The sequence below is a fragment of the Embiotoca jacksoni genome, unplaced genomic scaffold (genome assembly GCF_022577435.1).
Source record: "Embiotoca jacksoni isolate LCO1_2020_lvr unplaced genomic scaffold, fEmbJac1.0.p SCAF_28, whole genome shotgun sequence".
Lineage (NCBI taxonomy): Eukaryota > Metazoa > Chordata > Actinopteri > Embiotocidae > Embiotoca > Embiotoca jacksoni.
The window spans coordinates 2,664,601-2,685,593 of NW_027185379.1; the positions used below are offsets into that span (position 1 = coordinate 2,664,601).

General features: G+C 38.6%; 1 protein-coding gene across 6 annotated transcripts in view; it reads right to left on the minus strand.

Annotated features, from left to right (window-relative positions):
* Nucleotides 1-20,936, minus strand: part of tenm4 (teneurin transmembrane protein 4) — a 138,780-nt gene extending 117,844 nt beyond the window's left edge. For all 6 annotated transcript variants that reach the window (XM_069161183.1, XM_069161182.1, XM_069161180.1 and 3 more), the window contains exon 1: nt 20,496-20,936. The gene's annotated coding sequence lies outside the window, so the exon portion shown is untranslated. The remainder of the gene's footprint in view (nt 1-20,495) is intronic.
* Nucleotides 20,937-20,993: the final 57 nt, after the last annotated feature.

The window sequence follows — 20,993 nt, forward strand, 5'->3', positions numbered from 1 at the left end:
TGACAATACCTGGTGTTTTTCTAACAGTTTAACAGATACACTTGTCTTCAATAATTTTTTTCAGGAATAGTTCTGCACACGCTGAAAATTCACAATAATAGATTCCAATTATAAGCTAATTCTACCATTAAAAGAATTTGTTAAAAGGTTTTTTCCGGATGGAAGCATTCCTGTGAACAAGTCTGTTAAAATGCTGCTAACCTTGGCCTAGCTTGAAGGGAATCTAACAATTTCTGCCATGCAGACCAAATCTAATTTATGAATTGTCAAGTGGCAATGAACTACTAATAACATTTCCTTTTTTTGAAAGTGTAATAAGTGCGAGGGTAATGTAGTCATGGAGTACCCAGGGCACAAATGTTTTAAATACATTTTAGAGTCGCGGGCAACTTTGCTATCGTCCCAAGTTAGGTTTCAAAACACAAGTAGTGAGTTGGATTCATTCAAAGTGGATTCTGTTTGCTCTGATTCAATTCAGAAGTCATATAAATGTCAAAAACCAAAACAGTTCAGGATAAATAACAAGCCCGTACCAATTTAATATTGAAAGTGAAACAACGCGACAGTGATTTTAACATGAAATATTCATTATTTGTGGTTACAGAAATTTGTTTTCAAATTTACTAAGTTCATTTTGAAATGTATTTTGTATCAAATCAGTCATAAAACATTTGAAGTTGAATCCAAATCAAATCTTATGCGATTTGTTTTCATTGAAGTCACGTCTCCAGTCAAAACAACTTTGATTTGGAAAAGTAAACGTAATGAATCTGGGGATTGAAAAACACTGTGCTCCCTTTACAGAATATTAATGAAGGAAAGGAAAGTTACATTTTATATGGATAATTATGTAGTCATCTAATCAAGACTACTAACGATGCATTACGGACTAGTGGTTAAAGAACAGAATCTTTACTGTTCTCAAAAAAACCTTCTCATATCACACTGATGATGCATAGCATTGTGAGCTTAGTCAAATCTTCCCTTACGACTGTAGACAGCATGGAGCATCAAGGTTCAAAAGAGGAAAGACCTGCTCAAGTACACTCATTGTCTCCTGTTTAAGTGGGGTCAAGAAAGACCACGTTGAGTCCTGAGCATGAGGCTTCACCAAAAAGCACCCACTCAAACCTGCAGCATACCACGCAGCACCTCCCCAGCACAAAGACCAGCTTTATCCCCCTGCACTTAAGGTGCTCTCCCCTGAAACCTCTTATGAGGTGGGCTTGCTTGTGTAATGGGGAAGCTCATATAGAGTAGAGGACCTAGTAAGAAAACCTAAACTCTTTGGTCTGGATCTGACACACTGCGTCGGGCATTCATTACAATATGAGACAGAAAGATCTGGAGGCACAGGAAGAAGTGAATAAAAATACTGAACAAATAACACTTAATTGAGGTCAGTGTGATTGAACGCTGCAAGGCTGGGATCGCTTTAGCATAGGTTCCAGATGGCAGACTGTTATTTCACTGTGCCCTGCTAATACTGCAGGATTCGATGCTGGTAACCTGAGTGTCCCCTGGGCCCCACGGTTCCTTCACTGCACTGAAATCAGGGCCAAGCTCCCTTCACTGCTTCTCTGCAAGTTTACTCAACTTTGAAAGGGGGTGTGTTTGGATATGGTAGTGGAGGAGGGGTGTGTATGTGTGTGTGGAGGTGGGGGTTGTGTAGCCTTGCTGGAACAAAGCACGTTAACACCGTCACTGTGTTTAACAAGTTTGGGAACAAGCAGGGGTTTCCTTCAAATCCTTATTGGCTGGTGTTTCGCCACTCCTTGACAGCAGGGGAGAATCCCAGACTTTATGCTTGTCTTTCTTCCCCGTGCTGCCTGACGCTTAACTGACTAAAACACACTCATTCTGTCATTTAAATGTCTAAGATATGCTACATGTCAATAGCTCTCATTGGTAATTCCTCCGAAAATGAGGAAAATACACACAGATCAATGATACATCTTTGAAAGTGCCTTTTTTGTGTGTTGGTTTAAGATCTGAGAGTCGAGGCCACCGCTGAGAATTCCCATAACGTTAGTTCTGGTTCTTGTCCAAGTATAAGCTTGTTTTTTTTTCTCGGCACCTCTGTTATTATCTTAACAATTAGCCAAACAGTTGAATTTGATTCTAATTTACATTTAGATTGTCAACCTTTCCCTTTTCCTTCATATGATAGCATGCAGACGTAGGCTCCAGCCCCACGTGGTGCTACTTAGTAGAAATGTGAAAAAGCGAATACTGTCGATTCTATTTCATTACTAAGATTAAAAAAACAGTTACAGCGGAAAGCGATAGAGGAACAAATGTGGCAAAACCCTATTGATAAACTTACTTACATTATGTGCATTAATTTTGTCTATAGCCATCTTTACGCAAGACAGGTAGCTCAAGATTGCCAAATGTATTAGCAATGTCAATATATATATATATATAAATACATATAAATATAAGTGTGAAAACAATGGGATGTAGCAAAATACTCTTTCTCAAGTTTTGTGTATATTAGATGTGTTTTAAATAAAAAGCATCAGAGTAGACACTTTTCTATATAACAAGGACCACCAGGCTGCATTTTGCTACCTTTGCTGCTAAAGTTGAATAATGTCAATCATTTTCCAACTTTGTTGGGCCATTTCCTCTTTAACTTGTAAAACAATAAAATTATGTTCACCAATCCAGATTCAAATCCAGACTGATCTGTCTTCATCCAGTGTGAAAAATCACGAAATGAATTCAAGCAAATCACTCACACACAAAGAGTGAAAGAGTTTGGTGATCAATACCCTGCTTGACTGCAAGTTGAGCTGTATTCAAAAAAAGGGCACAAAGTACCCAACAAGTACAAAGACATACTACAACTCGGCATCAAGAAAAACTGTCAATATATAGTGTAAAAGGAATCATTGTGCTATGCATGATTAGTTTTGCCTATTAACATAACTATATTGCATACAGTCAAATCTACTGTGAAGTTATATACACACGACTAATACTTAAGCTGCCTTAATGTAAGGATCAAATTTTGTGGAAAATCCCAATATTGAGGAAAATCTAGTTTGTCATTATAAAGCATAGTGAACAGCTCTAATTTTGGAGTATACTCTATACAGTATGTATTGCATAACATGTATTTGCTCGAGGGTGCCAGGCACAATCCCACGCATAAATACATATACAGTTTCCAATAGTTGCAATAGTCCGAATTTTTTTTATATTCAACATCTTTCCATCCATAATAATTCCCACAAACTGTTAAACTAGACTCGAGTGACTCATATTCCTTTTACTGATGCATTTCAAGGGCATTAGCAGTAGAGTGAAAGACCAAGTGTAATGTGTTTTTGAAGCAGGAGCCATTTAAACATGTTTTAAGCACCTTCTTTGATTTTTAATGTATAATATTTTACAATTAACAACCAGATGAGCAATCTCTATGTGAGGATTTATTTGATTTTTACAAGCAGGTGATTTAGGCTCCGGCTTATTAAAGCTACTTCCTTCATAAGCAGGAGTTCCTATGAGGAGCACATCATGCCAGGTGCTGCTGGCAGAAACAGGTCAGGTCACCATCTAAAACTTAACTTTTAATTCCTTTAAAGTATTTTATTCATTGTTGTTTCACATTCATGGTTGAAAATGTTGTATTCATGATTGTCTAACATTGCCCTACAACTATTTATGAATTTGGTTGCGATTAGTCCTGATCACTTGGTCCCAACCAAATAAGGTTACTATATTAAGGAAAAAAAACAAACAAACAAAAAAACAAAACACAGTTGTAGACCAATGTGATGATGTTGAGTAAAAACCTTATATATACAAATACCATTTTTGTTTAGAATGCTTCTAATGTTTTGACGCTGACTTTGTTGTCAAGTTAATGTTAGCAAAAAACTTTGATAGACAAATTGTATGTAGATTGTTTGCAACCCACGGAGCGATATAAAGTCCTTGAACTGATGTTAACCAATAAAAATAAATCAGTAAAACAGGAGTTATGAGCTTGTCAGCTGACAACAATAAATAATCCCTGCAATGGGTCAAGCTGTATAGGACAGCAGTTTCCTTTACTATGGTTTTCTTCGAGCTCAGCACAACAGCAGTGTTCCCAGTCGTGATCTACAGTAAATCACATAAGCTCCTTCAATGTCTCTGCTTCTGTTCAGGTGCATACAAGAACACTCAGGCACACACAGAGCTCCACAAACAGTGGCAAACGTGCTGGCCTGGAATACTGAAAGTGAGGAATGAAAATACAGGTAACTAATGGCTTAAACTTACATCAGCAGGATCAAAGTATTCACAAAACTTCCACCCAGTGTTGGCCGACGCTATTCAAGCCCCCTTTTATCTCACTTCCTTTTTCATTTTTTTACATTTTATTAGCACATACTTCAGCAGCAAAATCTTTAAAATAGCATCTATTAGGGGGTTGTGAAAAATTTACATGTTTTAGTACCATCTGGTCTTTATTGTTTCTGGGAGTATGCCACATTGTAAGACTTCTGGAATATACTGACCTTGGCTTATTGCTGTCAAGAAATGCAAACACTCCATTAAAAGCCAGGCTCCAACAATTAAAAAACTAATCCACAGAGAAATTATTCCTTAAATAAAACAGTGTATGTGGAATCTTTTTTCAACTCTGATTGAGAGTATTCCTGGCAAAATAAGGCCACAGAAACACATTTAAATAAGACCACTATATATGCAGATAAGATGCATTAAATGTATCACTGGTTGACATGAGTGGCATGATATATTTTGATACCTGTTTTACATTTAAAGTGAAAGCATGACAGGTGAAGACATCGAAATAACAGAATAATTAAATAAATGTACAGTTGTGTAATTGTGATGCTATTTCCATCATGTACCATCACTGTTGAATACCCTTGCAATTCAGATGGAAATTAGGGAGCACTTATTTGTGGGATAGCCAATTTTAAGTGTATGTTTATGTACAATCACGATACACTTCAATGTTTGCTTCTTATCGCTGTCAAATCGAAACTGAGCAAAAATGAAAAAGATAAAACTGCAAAGGAGAAATGCAAAAATCCTGCTGTCTATCTTGGATGAGCCCAAAAAGCAAGAAAGCATTTCCACCGAGTTTTCATTTTACACAAAACTGCATTGAATAAAGAGAAGCCGAGCAAAAGGAGCACAAGGCGATGTGTGGGTGGCACAGTGGGCAAGAGGGAGAGGCAGAGCAAGAGCTCTTACTCCTGATTAAAACGATTAATTTTATCCATTTACTCTAAAATTTACTTTCCTAACCTTAACCTGTTACAAAATAAGCAGGAATTTCACAGGAAGAACGCAGACTACTGGCTTATGTTTACATTTCAACCGGTAATGTGACATTTTGACAACATAGTTCTCAAATCAGCTTCTATTGGACATGTTTTAGGAGCAGACAGCTTCTGAAGCTCACTATTCTGCTGGAAAACTCTGCAACCAGCTGAATATGGAGTGACTAACAATAGATTACACCTGAAAATGATGCAACATGGGAGTCAACTGAGATCAAGAAGCTGCATCATTCCGTATCCACCCCGTTACACCAGAGAATGTGCATGACTGCCATCGCCTGAGGTATATAACCAGCAAGTAAGACAGGCAGATACCAATACTAGCACATATTTAAGCCGCACTGTTTTTGTAGGTTGTTAGGACTAAAAGGCAGAGATGTAACTAAAAAAAGAAATACTACATCAGCATTCATAAAGTGAAATCAATAAACTGCACACAGCTTATTCATTTTCACTGACTGACAATCTCTGGGTCTGTATTCATTTTTTTACCAGAGTAAGAGGAACGTTGGGGGTCCTTCTATTGCGCAGTGCCACTTTATGATTCAAGCGGATAGATTGCATGTATTTTTACGTAAAAATACTTTCTGCAGTTTTAAAATGGATGCTTTGAAATGGAAAAGGCTGTAAGGGCACTTGGGAAGAGCCAGCGGGTTTGAAGTGCATTGAGCAACTCTGTTGATCTACACTGTTAATGCATGCGTGCTGTGGCAACCACATTACTTATTAAACACTGCACATGTACAACATACCAAAATGACAGTGAACTGCTTGAGCCTGAAAGTAGGATATCTGGAAATGCAAGCTGGCTATGAAATTAAGAATATGCTCTCTGATCCAAGAATACATTCCATTATAGTGTAAAGGTCACATGCCTGTGCCCGGGTCCATTAAACCGTTTCTTTGCTCAGTAACTTCCGTCGGCAGCAATGCTCATCTTATTACTGTTTGCTGCCCAAAGACCTTTTAATTATTCAAAGCATTTGAAATACTGTTGACATAATTCTAACAATTGTAAACCCCACTTATCAAAACATGATGCTATATTAAACAAGAACTATTCAGGAGATGATGTTTACTAATGCTCAACAATTACATTCACAAGGAAGCATTTAGGGATTCCTTGACCTCTTAAAACAATAATCAGTAGTCAACATGTCAATGCTGGTGAAATAATTTGCCTAGTTTCTCTGTTCAATGAACACCCAACATCCCAGGTGGTAGAGGTCTGTTTAAAATGTGACCCCGCCCATCTGTAATGCAGCATTGCGTTGTTTTGCAATTAGAGGTCATTTCAGGTTGTGGAAGACAATGGAGCCACTGCTGGGACTATTCATCAGGGTGCAGTTACACATTAAGTTGCCGTGTTCAAAAACATCTGTCGACACTGGAATTGAATCAACCACAATCTCTGTTTTTTAATGATATGGCACTTCACAGCCATATTTCAAGCCCAGGTTCATGATTGACACTCAAAGATAGCAGGTGTGGTATCATTGAACCTAAGTCTTAACTAACGATATTCCATTGACGATATAATCAAAGAACTGTGTGTCGATATGTTATGCCAAAGAAATATCTGCAAATCTGTAAGAATCACGTCCTGTGCTCGATTTTATTTTCCTAACATATTCTAGATCACTCTGACTGTACTCATACATACATCAAGGCTGTTGATCATAGAGTAGTGATGTTACAATAACAAAACAATTGTCTATCCTCTGCAAAAGAGCTCACACAGAAATGCATCATGTGTCAACCTGAATCAGCCATTTAGATGCATTAACCGAAATAAAAAAAATACAGGGAAAACAACATTGATTGCCAGTTACTGTGCCTTAATTCAGTTTCACAAAAAAAAATGATAATTAGGACCCTTAGGCTTGTTTGAATTTCCTTCTGCTCGTGCTCCGTCAAGTCTTAGTCAAGACGGTACAAATTAGAAATAAACACTTTATAAATGTCCTTTCTCTGTTTCCCTCCATCTCTCTCTCTCTCTCTCTCTCTCTCTCTCGTCATTGCTCATTTTTACTGATCTGCACAAAGACACACGCAACCACACCGTGACACGTACAACAGCACTGTGATGTGCAAACACTGCCTGTTGTATTTCAGAATGATCAACTTCGCTTTGGGATCAGAACTGATGATTTTGACTGTTATACAGGACATGACATTGATTTTGTTTTTAGATAACTAACAAACAAAATTGTACGTCGGTAACTTGAAGGGGAAGCACCAGTGTTAGTAGCTAGACATGCGGAAACTAATTAACATAAAAAAGCAGCTGTTCTGGAAACATTGTGACGTAAAAGTTGTGACATCACATTCAGTTTTTTTCAGGACAGCTCCACCGAATTATCTTTCAGTTGCCTTGTGGTAAATTTGAGTTTTTCAACGATGCAGAATACAATGCAACAACAACTGGCTCTGCTCTTTCTTCACTCTGCATATATGTACAGTCTACATCCAAACACGGCAGCTGAAGTTTGAAAAGTGGCTGATAATGTGCAGCTGTAATGTTGTTTTATATTGGCTAAAAACTGCATGCATCAATGCCACAGTAACTCCTATTTGCAGTGCATCCTCACAGTAGGGGGTGGCCACTCTGATGCACCACATAATGGTCCTGATTTGGCAGATGGGCCAAGCCATGATGGGTTCTGTGGACGTCATGGGGAAAGGATTGGCACTGCTTCTTTAGCTACAACAAGTGTGGTCAAATGACTCAGTGTATTTAGCTTTCAGCATTTTCTCCTCTTTTTTTGTGTGTGGAATAATGTAAGTGTTGCTGTTTTTTGGAATTTGTTTTAATCTTGCATCTCCAACTAGACAAATAATTACAACACTATTTTGTGATTTGCCACACTTCACTTTGCTATTTGAGCTGTCATTAAGTGTTCCGTAAGAGTAAATACTTCTACATAAATACTCTCTGCTGGAGAACCACGAGAGGCTTTTGCAGAAAATATGAACTTTTGAAGTTAATGGTGTGTTTACACATACAATCTATCTAACATATCCTGCTACAGTTGTTTCTAACAAACAAGGAGTCAGCAATTCTGGCCAATAAAGCTGATTCTGATATTAAATTCAGATTTAGCAATGTTTTGTTGATAAATAAATAAATACGGGAAGAAAAGAATAAAAGAAACAACGCACCTACAATTGTGGTAGTTGCAGGAAGAAGTGAACACTCCTATGGTTCAAATTTAATCTCCATGACGTCACCAATGTAAACAGACTCCTGTCTTTTTCATGGAAACAATGGCAGTGCTATGTCTGCATGTCATGATGGTTAGAAGATCCACAAGATGATTTAGAAGGAAAAAAATAGAATATGCATTTCTAATATTACCGTATTTCCCCTTATTTGCTGCTTGGTTCCACACATTTACAGTAAAGGGGTCCGTGCCTTGTGTATACACTTGTATAGAGATTTTGCAAGGCATTTTCTGAAACTACCATAAAAAAATTAAAATTAAAAAAACACCTCCATCTTGACTTTACAGAGCATGTATAAATATATTTGAGGATGGGACACTGACATAACAAATGTTGCTATAATTGATATATTAATATTAATGCCAACGCTGGCATACGTAAAGGGGGCATTAAGAATTATGTACGGTATGTACTGTATGTACTCCTGTGTAGCAAATTTGAAATCGCTTGCCTTGACAACTTGTTAAGGTAAAGATTCCCTGACCTCCGAATAATATAGTTTGACCTGCTGTGTATTTAGCTTTGATGATTCATGTCACGAGTTTTTTATTGTACCTTTTTTAACGTACACAAAAGAACTACAAATAGATGATCCGGTTGAAGTTTTTCTTTGAACTGAAAAATGTAGTAACCTAATCTCAGGCCAGACACATTAAGGGGAAATAAAACTCTTAGAACCAAAATGTTTTTTGTCAACTAATTAACAACCTCATCTTCAATCTTAAATAAACTGCTTAAAATCAAAGCTGCTTAATTTTACACCTTACCACGCAGGAATTATGTTCTCACTGGTGTGAAAAGCCATTAACAGAAACACTTTGGATAGCATAGGTCTAAAGAACAAGACTTTTGCAAAATGGTTTCCATATTGAAGACATGTCTGTAAATTCAGCCATTTAATCATTGGATGAGGATGACTAAATCATGTCTGCGTGATTCATAATGATAATGGTGGGAGGCCATTACAGACCATTAACGACATTTTGATTTGATTCAGTAATATTAACGTGAATGGGAATGTGAAAAGGAATGCAGAAAGAATACATAGATGATTCCAGAAAGAAATTATAAAACTGTATCTTGTAGTTTGGTTTGGCTATTTTAAAGTAGCATTTAATTGTTTGGTGTTAGGTGGGCATTACAGATGAGAAATATTGTCATTCTTTTGGAGTTAACAAACTAATTTTGTTTATGGAGATGGGCTCTGTCTCTGTCCAAAAGCAGCCTCGCAGATAACCTTGAGGCATATACTGTAAGTTACTGTACTGTGAGTTAGAGGGCAAAGACTTACAAAGTACCATAAACTAAAGCATTAAAACATAATGGTCCCCTTATAAATGAAATGTCATTTAGATAATTAAAGAATGGCTTGTAATGATATCAGGCAGGTATAAGTGGGGTTTTGTCAAGCAGCAAAATTGGGCAGAAAAGCAGCAATACAGTCAATGTTTGCCCTTCTGAGAACAAAACCAATATCAGTGCTAATGTTGGCATACACACGACACAAATAAAAACCAATAATACACAAACAAAGCAACTTCATCTTTCTGTCATAGCAAATCCCCCATTCTTCCACTTACTTTTGTCCAACACAAATTGAGTATTGTATTATTTACGGTGTATGTCAATTCAGTAAACTTGAAGTGTTCTCAGAGAGTGCAGACCTCCGTCAAGGCTATTCGTCTTATCAGTCTTCTATTATATTTAAATGTCAATATGATGAAAATTCCCTGATGAAAATAATCGTAACTAAATCGATATACTATACATACTGTGATTAGTCTTCATGCATCTGTCACTCTCTGTTCCTCTGACAGACTTAAAGTGGTTTGCCAATGATGTTTGCAACTTTTTGGGATAACACTAGGTGAGCTAGTCTGCTGATGTCAACACAGGATTAGAGTTCAAAAGTGCAGACAAGTCAACAATGTTCAAAAAGAACAATCAAACACAGCTAATCGAGCTGACCAACATTAGCTGGGGTAAAAACTCAACTAAATGAACATGGAAAACATGGAACAACCAGTTCGGCACACGGTGACATGTTGCAATGGTTTCCTACTTTCTGACCACTTTATCTACTCTTGGTCTATCACAGGGCCAACACTTATAGACAGATGGAAACAAAGACCGTTCACGCACTTATTCATCCCTCGGGGCAATTTGTAGAATCAGCAATTAACCTGACATGCATGTCTTTGGACGGTGGGAGGAAGCCGGTGTATCCGGAGAGAACCCATGCAGGCACAGGGAGAACATGCAAACTCCACACAGAGAGGGATCGAACCCAGAGCCTCCTCGCCGTGAGGCGACAGTGCTAACCGCTGCACCACTGTGACGCCGTTCTTTGTTCTCAAAGAAACAATATCTGCATGTACTGCGGATCATGAAAGGCATACGATCAAAGCAAAAGCTCTGCATCGGTGAGCATGCCAAAGCTCTGTGTTCCTGCTTAGTCTTTGTTGCACACAACAAGTGTATCTTGGCAGAGCAATGTCAGCAGCAGCCAAAACCTTCCATTCTTGTCTACATAGTTGGTTCCATTAGTCTTCGAGTCAAGCAGCCATGTGGATAAACAGGCTACTGTGAAATTCAAGTGCAGAAAAAGTAACAAGAAAAGTACAAACCACAAAAACCAGATTGCAGATAGTTTTGTGAAAACGGGTCAGATACAAGGTTACATGTCAGATTACTAAAACATGTGTTTGAAACAAATAAGGCAATTACACTGAAAGTATGTCCAATATCATAATTGTCTGGTGATAGGTGATCATGTAAACACTGTCCTGTTAATTTATCCAAATGCTCCATTGACGTCAGAGATAAACATTTCTGAGAGTAATCAGATTTCTGAGAAAGTGTTTGTAATTTCTGAGAAAACCAAAGTTTTGAAATGATCACCACACTTCCACTAAAACAACATAAAGACATTAAGTTACTCAAAACATTCACAAGATAGAATTACTATCTAGCATGTGTATAATCCTATATTTCTTTAGAGCTGTCTCCAACACCAATTACAATTAATCAGTCTATTTATGTTTCAGCAGCTTCTTCCAATAATTTATGCAACGTTATTTTGTTACGGTGGTTTCTCAAAACTAAATAATTATAAAACTCACGGCAGGTATTGTTTACTGTGTCACAATTTTGTAAAGGAGAGGTCAGCCGACTTGGTTTCTGTTTTCAGTGATGGCATTTCATATTTGAAAAATGAGGCCTGTCATTAAATGTCATCTTACCACTTCTTTGCCATCTCATCATTCTTTTCACAACTTGTCACATTGAAGTCCTGTTTGTGACATGAGCAGACTGTTACTTTCCTTCCAGGCAGGATCGTGGGCTTTATTAATATTTATAGAATAGCAGCTTAAGGCCATCCCCCTTGAGAGCTATCACTCCACTTTGCTGCCTAACACTTGCAAAATATATTGACAACTCCTTTTCAGCACTCCCCTGCCCCTGAAAGCCTCCCTGTGCAGGTATGCAGCAGGTTTTAAAAAATATGCCAGTTTTCAGAAGGAACAAAGAAAAGGCTTTTAGTCCCATTTGATTTAATAGCTTGCACAACTGGGGAAGCTGAATTCAGTCTTTAAAATACTTGAAAGGGAAAATTCAAAGGAACTGGGACCGAAAAGTTGGGTTATTGAATTTGAGGTACGAACATAATGTTATGTCATGGATGGCCCCCCTTTGTATCTGGCTGGATGTAAAGAAACAGGCCCGGTTGACAGTACAGTGATGACTCACAGTGTAGCTAACCAGTTCCAACCAGTTCTCAGGTAAAAGTTTGGCCCAAGAACCTTTACAGTAAAAAAAATAACCGTTTCATGTAGCTCATCTTGTGTAACCTTCAACAATTGTAATGCTGACTCTTGGCATGAGGAAAAACACACATGGACATAATAAAAGGAAATATAGTTTCCTCCCTTTGACACTCTGATTGGTTGGATTAATAAAACCCACAGAACACAGAATATGAAATAATGTCATCACTCTTTTGCCGAGATAAACATTTCCAGAGCCATCCGGCTGGCAACAGGCAGACTATACAGGCACAAGCAAAGAATTTATTTTTTTTCTTGTTCATTTTCAAAGTATCCTACGGTTTGGTACATTTTTCTAATTTTCTTTCAAACAAAGCTTTCTAAACTCATAGATGCCCTAACAATTACAATTCCTTAAATGTCTAAGTGGTCAGTTAGCAGTAAACTCGGCAGTAAACCTCTAGTGTCTGTCTCATCCATGAGCTGAATAAACAGAGTTTCAAGCTCACATCCAGATGACACTCATCCTCTAGGTAAGAGGTGAAAAGAGAGAAATGACACCCTTCCTAAAATTATCACTTGAATAATAGCTAAATACATACATTATAATGACTGGAAATAGTTCAGTCACTATTACTTAACTTCTGCTTCAGAGTATATTAACTTACTTGAGTGTAATTTGGAAAACAAACTACTAACAGATGCTGCCAGAAAACTGGTGCCAACCTTATACAAAAAAGAATTATAAATCTCTGCTCTGAAAATGTTTTAATTTCTTAAAAGGAGGATTAATCGGTAAGCAGTACGATAAGCTTCTAAATGTCCTGCACCTACCCTTTCATGTCGTCCTAATTCGCATCCCCTGAAAATGTCTCTGTCATAGCAATCACATCTTAAACTCAAAGCAACAAATTAGCATGAGATTGGAGAGGAATTTAGCACTGAAGCCAAACACTGTGAAGTTAAATCTTACAAATGGTCTGTAACACTGGAGTCATATTTCTGCATGCCTCCCCCGGACAGACTTGAAATAAACAACACAAGAATATTTTCACAATGCCTGGCATTGACCTTCTGAAACCTTCATTCTCAAGAGCAGTCGAGTAAACAACAGTTTCATCTTCAAAACAAAGAAAGAATGCATTATATAAAGTGTATGCATATGATAATTGTATCCTAATTGTTTGTGCGCCCACTTACTAACCCGTCACGATGAAGAAAAATGTCCAGATTAAATTAAAGAATATAACGAAGTTCTAAAACAAAAATGTATTTCTTTCATTATTCCAACACAGCTGAGCCTACAGAGCAAAACACAAAGTTCACATAGTCAAACCATTTTTCTTAATCAGGGTTACTAACTTAATTAGCAAAGCTACATATCAGATTGTATGTGCGATACAGTACCAAAATATGAATGTTCCACATTCATTAAATCTGATGGTTGCCATGTTTGATCTTGATGGGACTCTGTCCAGTTTTTCACCAAGCTCAGCATCAGCACTCCCCTAAAATCCCTTCTACTGTTTTAGATGGAAGTATCGTCCTGGTAGGGCTGTGGGCATATTATCATTCAAAACATAACACCGCCATTGTGACTGCTCACTCACTGTACATATTGCTTTTTCAACTGTAAATCACTAGGGTTTAATTACCTGCAAATTACCTGCTGTTTCACTATCTTGCATAAGATTAGCCTGGTCATGATGAAATGCCACTCGGGAGGCTCTACTGATGGGAGGATTCGAAGATGCAGAAAATACAAGATGCCACTTTGTTAGTCTGATAGCTGCAAGAAACGTGATGTCTGTCAGCTATATCGTCCTCATAATGTGACTTTCCAACACCGTGAGGACATCTTATTAGTACTGTCACTTTTTTTTTCAAGTTCAACATGGGTTGAAGTTCCATCAACATATTTCTAGCGTTTTTCATCAGCTGTCCATAGTTTCAGCAAGCCACGGTCTACACACAACAATGAGTGGGGCAATTTGCTGCAGTGCATTTAACTCAAGTGGTGTAAAACACATTGACCCGACAGTTGGGCAGAGTCAGTCTGCGAGCAGTGGTTGGGAGCAGTTTGAAATGGTCGGCCTCAATTTCTCTCCATCAGTGTAGAGGTTTTTTTTAGTGCATGATGGGCAATCAAACACAAAGGTTTGCGAGGCTGGCAATGCCAAATCTGCTCTATTAGCGCAAACTGTTTGATGATGCTCAATTTGACATTTCATTTTTTTAAAGCATTTTTTTAGGTTCCAGGCTGCCACAGTTTACTTAATCTGCTGTCACAAGTCACAAGTTATTTGCACTTCACTCACATATTCAAGCAAAAGCTGCTGAACACCAAAGATATTTTCATCAGTCACATAGTGTAATTATGATTTAGCTAGCCTTATCGACATCAACCAGGAGAGGGTGGCACTCACATTTAAACGAGTCAATCAGATCTACCTCGTGACACTTCGAAACATTGTGCAAGCGAACATTCAGATGAGATACACATAGCCCACGACCGTATATAACAGACTAATGGGGATGGAAAATACCATCACAGGCACAAGCTAGCATACATCCTCCAAAAACATTATTCTTTTCAGGGGTGAATGTACTGACACTAAATTTGTGACCTGGGTGCCTGACTCAGGTTCTGATGATAATTTGGTGACAAGTGGGAAAAATAATCCTACTTAAGAGGTACAGAAGAAACCAGAACGAAAACACTTTTTCCTGTTGTAACAGCGATTGTCCTGTGCATTTGCAAATAACTTTGGACTTTGTGTGTATTTGTGTAGTACTGCTGCTAATGTTTATGCTTTGCGCTGGAAGTGACAAAGATGCTGAAAGCATTGCCACCTTTCCTTTGACTGTAAAGTTTGACATTCTTGAATAAGGACAACCAGGGACGTCCATCATGAAAACTGTCTGACCACCTCCTGATGAGGAAATACTCCTGAATGTGCTGGGAACATTATCATTTGATAAGATGGGGATGAGCTAAGAGAACAGTGTTAGCAATAAGTGCACCTGGTCTTCTAAAATGGCCTCATCCTATTTCGGCTGTTAACAACCATGCAAAGCAACCATCAGATTTAATGACCCTACAGAGATGCCTGTTCCTCCCATTACCTTTCCAGAAGCATATTTAGAAGTGGAAATGAATCCCTGTCAGTTGAAGCCCCCTTATGATTATCATGCATGAAAACCCTCCACTAATGCATAAAAAAGAACCAACGATAAGCAATCAAAACACCAGGCACTACTCTGTGTGGTTATATTTTTGTAGCCATGTTGAAAGTACCCACCTTATAAATTACAAAGATGGAGTCTTCTAAGACTTTCTAAAATTGCAGAGAAGGGACTTTGATTAAATTCTGGGGTATTTCTAAGGCTGAAGAGCAACTATCTCGTTAAGTGAATCTACAGCTTCTTTAAGCGCTGTTTAATTTTAATTTTCACAAGTGCCTGGTCCTGTTGCCACTCACATCTGAGGCATGTGTTCCAACTAATTTAACTTCTTTGGAACCATCCTGTGCTTGCCTGTGAAAACCTATTTCTGATTTGTCTGATTTTTCTAAACCAGTCCGGGTATTTTAAACGAATAATGTCAAAGATTTGTATTTATATAAAAGTCACTTTCTGTCCTCTTATTTTCCATCACCCAGCAGTGTTTGTTCTGCCAGATAGTGTAGACAGAGCGAACGTAACAAGCTCACTCTTCAACTGCCAACTGAATGACATCACACAGGCAACTCTGTTAGGATCTCAGTAAATGAAGTTCAAAAGCACATCTGCAATTACCCCATAGCACCATAGGTGTTATCAGAGAGAGCAAAACAGAGATCTCCAAGTCTGTCACTTAAACCAACAAATAGTGTCAAGAAAGCAACCGCTGTCGCCAGTGAATACGACCTCAGATTTTTGTTCTTCATACTTCGAAGATGAAATCATGTCTTAGGAGAATAAAACCTCTATATGTCCCTCAGACAAAATAAAGAAAAAGAGAACTGGTAAGAAATTGCAGTATAGTCTTCTGTGCATACTGTATGTGAAAAACTGTTAGCATTCTCATGTAAAAGATTTAGGATTAAAAAACAATGGCCACCACTATAGATGTCCTCTGACTTCGACCACACTACTTCCTTTGAGGATGATGTTTCTGCTTTATCATCTAAAACGATATCAGGTAGGGGAGCATAGCAGACATTGAGAAGAACTTGAACAGGCAAATTTATTTGTTGTGGCATAAAGCAGACAAGAATATATCAAAGTAGAGTATGTAAGAAAAATTTGTATTACACCTGCGAATTGTCACTGGCTTCTGCAGCAATGAGAGTCATCTTAAAAGTTGCTACATGCACACTATGAAATGTCGGACACAAAGGGGAGTCTGTTGCTGTGTGCCCGGGAACAGAAACATTATCCTGTGTCTGGTAGCTCAACTGCATAATTTCACTCAAATACTTTGAGTGATTCTGACTTTCAGAGCACCAAACAGGTAGAAGATTCCAGGGGTTGTTCTTTTTTTAGCAAAGGCTTTTGAGGAAAACATTGAAAACTTAAATGCTCCGGGACAACAGAGAACATGCCGACACATTAAACTTAACCTGCAAAATTTTATTCATGTTTAAAGCGATTGCTAAGGTGGTTTATCCCTCATGAAAATGCTAAAATAAATATGAGATCTTGGGTTTGGTTAGGATTTCAGCACACTTAATGCGAGATCAAATGTTTTTTTCTTTTCTTTGTATTTCCCTTCTTTTAAAAAAGATCTGTTAGAGAGGACTATTAATGAGACAAAATTGAACGTTTCCTTTTATCTGGGAATTTGATTTTTCTTTGTTTACTCACTGATTTGGGACCTAATGCAATTAGTAAAGCACTGTTACAGCACTAATACAGGAGAGTTAAATTCTTGATTGATGTTTTTTTTTTAGTGAACAATACAAAGGTGAAATTGGCAGCGGGGAATGCTCTGCTTTGCAATTTTCAAGCTCTAGTCATTTAAAAAGTTTTTTTTTTAATATATTTTCATTTGCTTGTCACTTCACACTGAACAATGAACCCATGAAACTTTCTGAAAGCACTAGAACACAAAGACTGCCTAAAAACAAAAAAATAAGTTAATTATATTTTTAAACCCAGGTTAGGTCAACAATGGCCACAGAAAAAACGTTTACTTCAATTCCCTGTTGAAATGTCCAATTAGAATGATGCAACACAAAAAAAACACAGAATATAAGATTTGATATAATGTAGCAGTTATAATTCTGAGGTTTCTAATTTCTTTTTGTACTGGCTATAAAAAGTAATCAAACTGAAGAGGAAATCTGTGACAAAAAAAACCTGCTAAACAACAATCAGTTGCTCACTTGGTTACACCACATGCTTTTGATTTCTGCAGTGTCCTCAACTTGTCACACAAGGTCTGGAGCTGTCCTGTCAACAATTGAACAAAATGAGTGTGTATGAGAGAGAGAGAGTGTGCATTGCCCAGCTCTCATGTCCAATAAAGTGGTGTAATTGTGACAGCTAGTCATTAGTTCTATATGTGATAAATCACAAAATGACAGACTGCAGCATCAACTAAACATAATGCTTGAGGCTAGAAAAGCCACCTCTCCTTTTGTTGCACTTGGTGCTGTGAAGTCAAAAAAAGCTGGTATGGATGACTGACTGTGCAATTACACAGAAAAATCTGATAAAATGTATAATTTACATGTAAATATCAATCATAGGAGTTTTTACTTTACTGGCATATAAATCAATTCATTTTTAAATTTTTCTGTTATGCAAAGCAGGTTAGTGCTGTATTGCTAATTATCCTTTATTTCAATAGACATGACATCATTACTATTGTCACGCTCCCCTCACTGATCATGGACAACGTACTCTTCACCATCCACAGTAACCATTTCCCTCAAACACAGCCATTGCCTCCCTAGATGACCGTACAGCTCTCAACAATTATTACTTGAAATACACAATTGTCCCCTGGAAAACTCCAGAGACACACAGGCATTTCATTGTTTCCTCCCTGTCATCCTTCTGCCCCCGCACACTGCCAACATTAGTTCAAACACAACAATCGTTTATGGAGCATAACAAGGTCTAGCTGCAACTTACATGTCATCTTTCTTTCAGCAGTCTGCCCTGTGGAGAATAGCTGTGCATTCAGTTCACAATAAAACTACAACAGAAAGTGCAAAGACAAGCAACAGATTTTTCATTTGTGACCACAAAGGCAGAGCTGTTCCCCCTCTTATCATGCAGAGAACTAGTGCTGAGGCTGCTCCTCAGGGCTCATCAGCACGACAAAGACAACTGGGAGAATGCAGCCTTGTTATACAAAGGTTAACCTCACCGGGACCTAACAACTTCAGACTTCTCATTTGATGCTTCCACCAAACACTTGCCCCGGTGGACAGAGGGCCCCTGGATTTAACCTCTAATATGAGGTCACGTATCCCACTATGGCCAACGGTGCCACTTGTGAGTTCTGTTATGTGCAATCCCACCTCCACCCTCTTACACACACACACACACACACACACACACACACACACACACACACACACAGTAGTTTCTTAATGGTCTAGTGATGTCTGCCGCAAAGCCTGGGAAAAGTTTTACTATTCATGCAGCCTGGACACACCTCAGTATTTATCTTCCAAAATGTATAATTGATCTTTATAGTTTTCACTTTGATAACAATGTAGCAATTGTACATTTTAATGCCAAGTATTAATAATGAAAAAATATGACATATTGAGTGGTAAGTTTATTATACACTTATATTATAAACCTAATATTATTTTCATTAAGGGATCAATTCACCTTGCTTCAATTTTTCACGTTTGACAAACGTCTTCAGTATACTTTTGTTTGTTATTAAAAATATTTTCCGATAATATGCTGCACCAATAATCTATATTACTGTGATGGGGGATTAGGCCATCATCTACCAGTAAGAGTACTTCTACATCACTACTCTCAGAGATGTATGTGTGTGTATGTGAGTACTAACTTGCACAATCTGAGTGCAAAGCTGATTTGCACTGTGTGTAGGACCCAAACAATGACTCCCAGGGGTCCTTCTCATGCTTTTACTCCTTCAGTCTCAAATGTTTGTGAGCTGCATTACATTCAAATGGAGAGGTTTCTGAATTTGTTTCAGTTAATTCATTTGGTTTGATGGTGACCCCATATGATAATGCAGTTCGGATGGCTTTCCCTCATAAATTCAACAGGAATAATTTGGGGGGGGGGGGGGGGGGTGTCTAAATGTGGTCAATGTAACTTTGAATTTGATCTGACTTTAATGGAACTTCTTTGAGGAAGACCCGTTGAATTTTTTATCATAATATTATTATATAAAATTATTATGCTGCAGCAAAACCACCGGCTATGCAGTTATTCTCTCGGCCTTGCTCCATTTAAAAAGCTGCAGACACTAGGCTGGTACTTCCGCACTAAAGGATATAAAGGCTACAACAAAGTTGAATGTGAACCCACCTGTAAAAAAAAAAAAAAAAAAAAAAGGGAGGGGGGTGCGTGAGGGGGGGGGGCATAGTCTAAATCCCAACCCTTTCCATTCCTACAGCTTTAAATACACACACAAAAAAAATAGCCTCCTGTAATGTCGCAGCCGAGAACACAAGGTTAGTCGTACAGTCATACATAAGGGCATCTGAACCCCCCTGAATTATCCCTTATCCGTCTACGTCCCTATTTATGTGCACATCTTGCATCATTTAGGACGCGGTGCAGCCATTCCTATTCATGAGGCAGCTAGGAAAGGCGACTGTGGACTTTTTGATCCCTTTACTAGCGATCAAATCCTCACCGTGCGATGTTACGGCGGTCTGCAAACCCTCCGGGCTGCTCAAACCCGAAGAGCAGGTAACACACCGTGCTGCACCGCTCGCGAAGCGCCGTTAATCTCCGCCTGTCCGAGGCGTAACGTGCAGGCAAATGAACATATTTAGAAAGAGCCAGCAGCACAAACAAACAAACAAACGCTATGTGAAAACATCACCCCGTTTGTGGTGAAACTGATCGCGGCTCCCTACATTGGTTCTCCGTTTCTGCTGCGCTGCTGCGTGATGCTTGTGTGCAGCTGTCCGGGTTTTTTCTGCAACACTGGCACAAAAAAAAAAAAAAAAAAAAAAAAAAACATCACAAGAATTAACCTTACCATTCTGAAGACACATCCAATGTAGCAGGCCTGTCCCGTTGACAATTCAGCTATTTAGTGCGGGATGTCCCCCCCCAAAAAAGCCCGTTTGCTCCTACTTCGTCTCCGTCTACTTCTTCTTCCCTCCCTTTCGCTTTGATAGTAAACCGGAGCAGGCGAGTGTATTTCCACTGGGCACGACACGGTACGGCAGAAAGAAATCCTCCTCCTCCTTCTGCTCTTCCAAGGTGCCGCTGCTGCTGCTGCCGCTGCTGCCACTGTTGCTGCTGCTCACAGCGCTCTCACACAAGCACGCATGGATGAGAGAGGCAGCCGTCCAAGATGCCCATCAACATGCACAGACCTAATTGAACGATGTGAAAATCCTTGGGGAAAGATAGACTGTGAAATATTCCCCGAACACTGGGTGGGAGGTAAAGTGACACGCCAGCCGATATGCTGGGGAATGGCACACTGCGTGGTCCCTCACGATTTACAATTACGAGTTTGGAGCAAGGA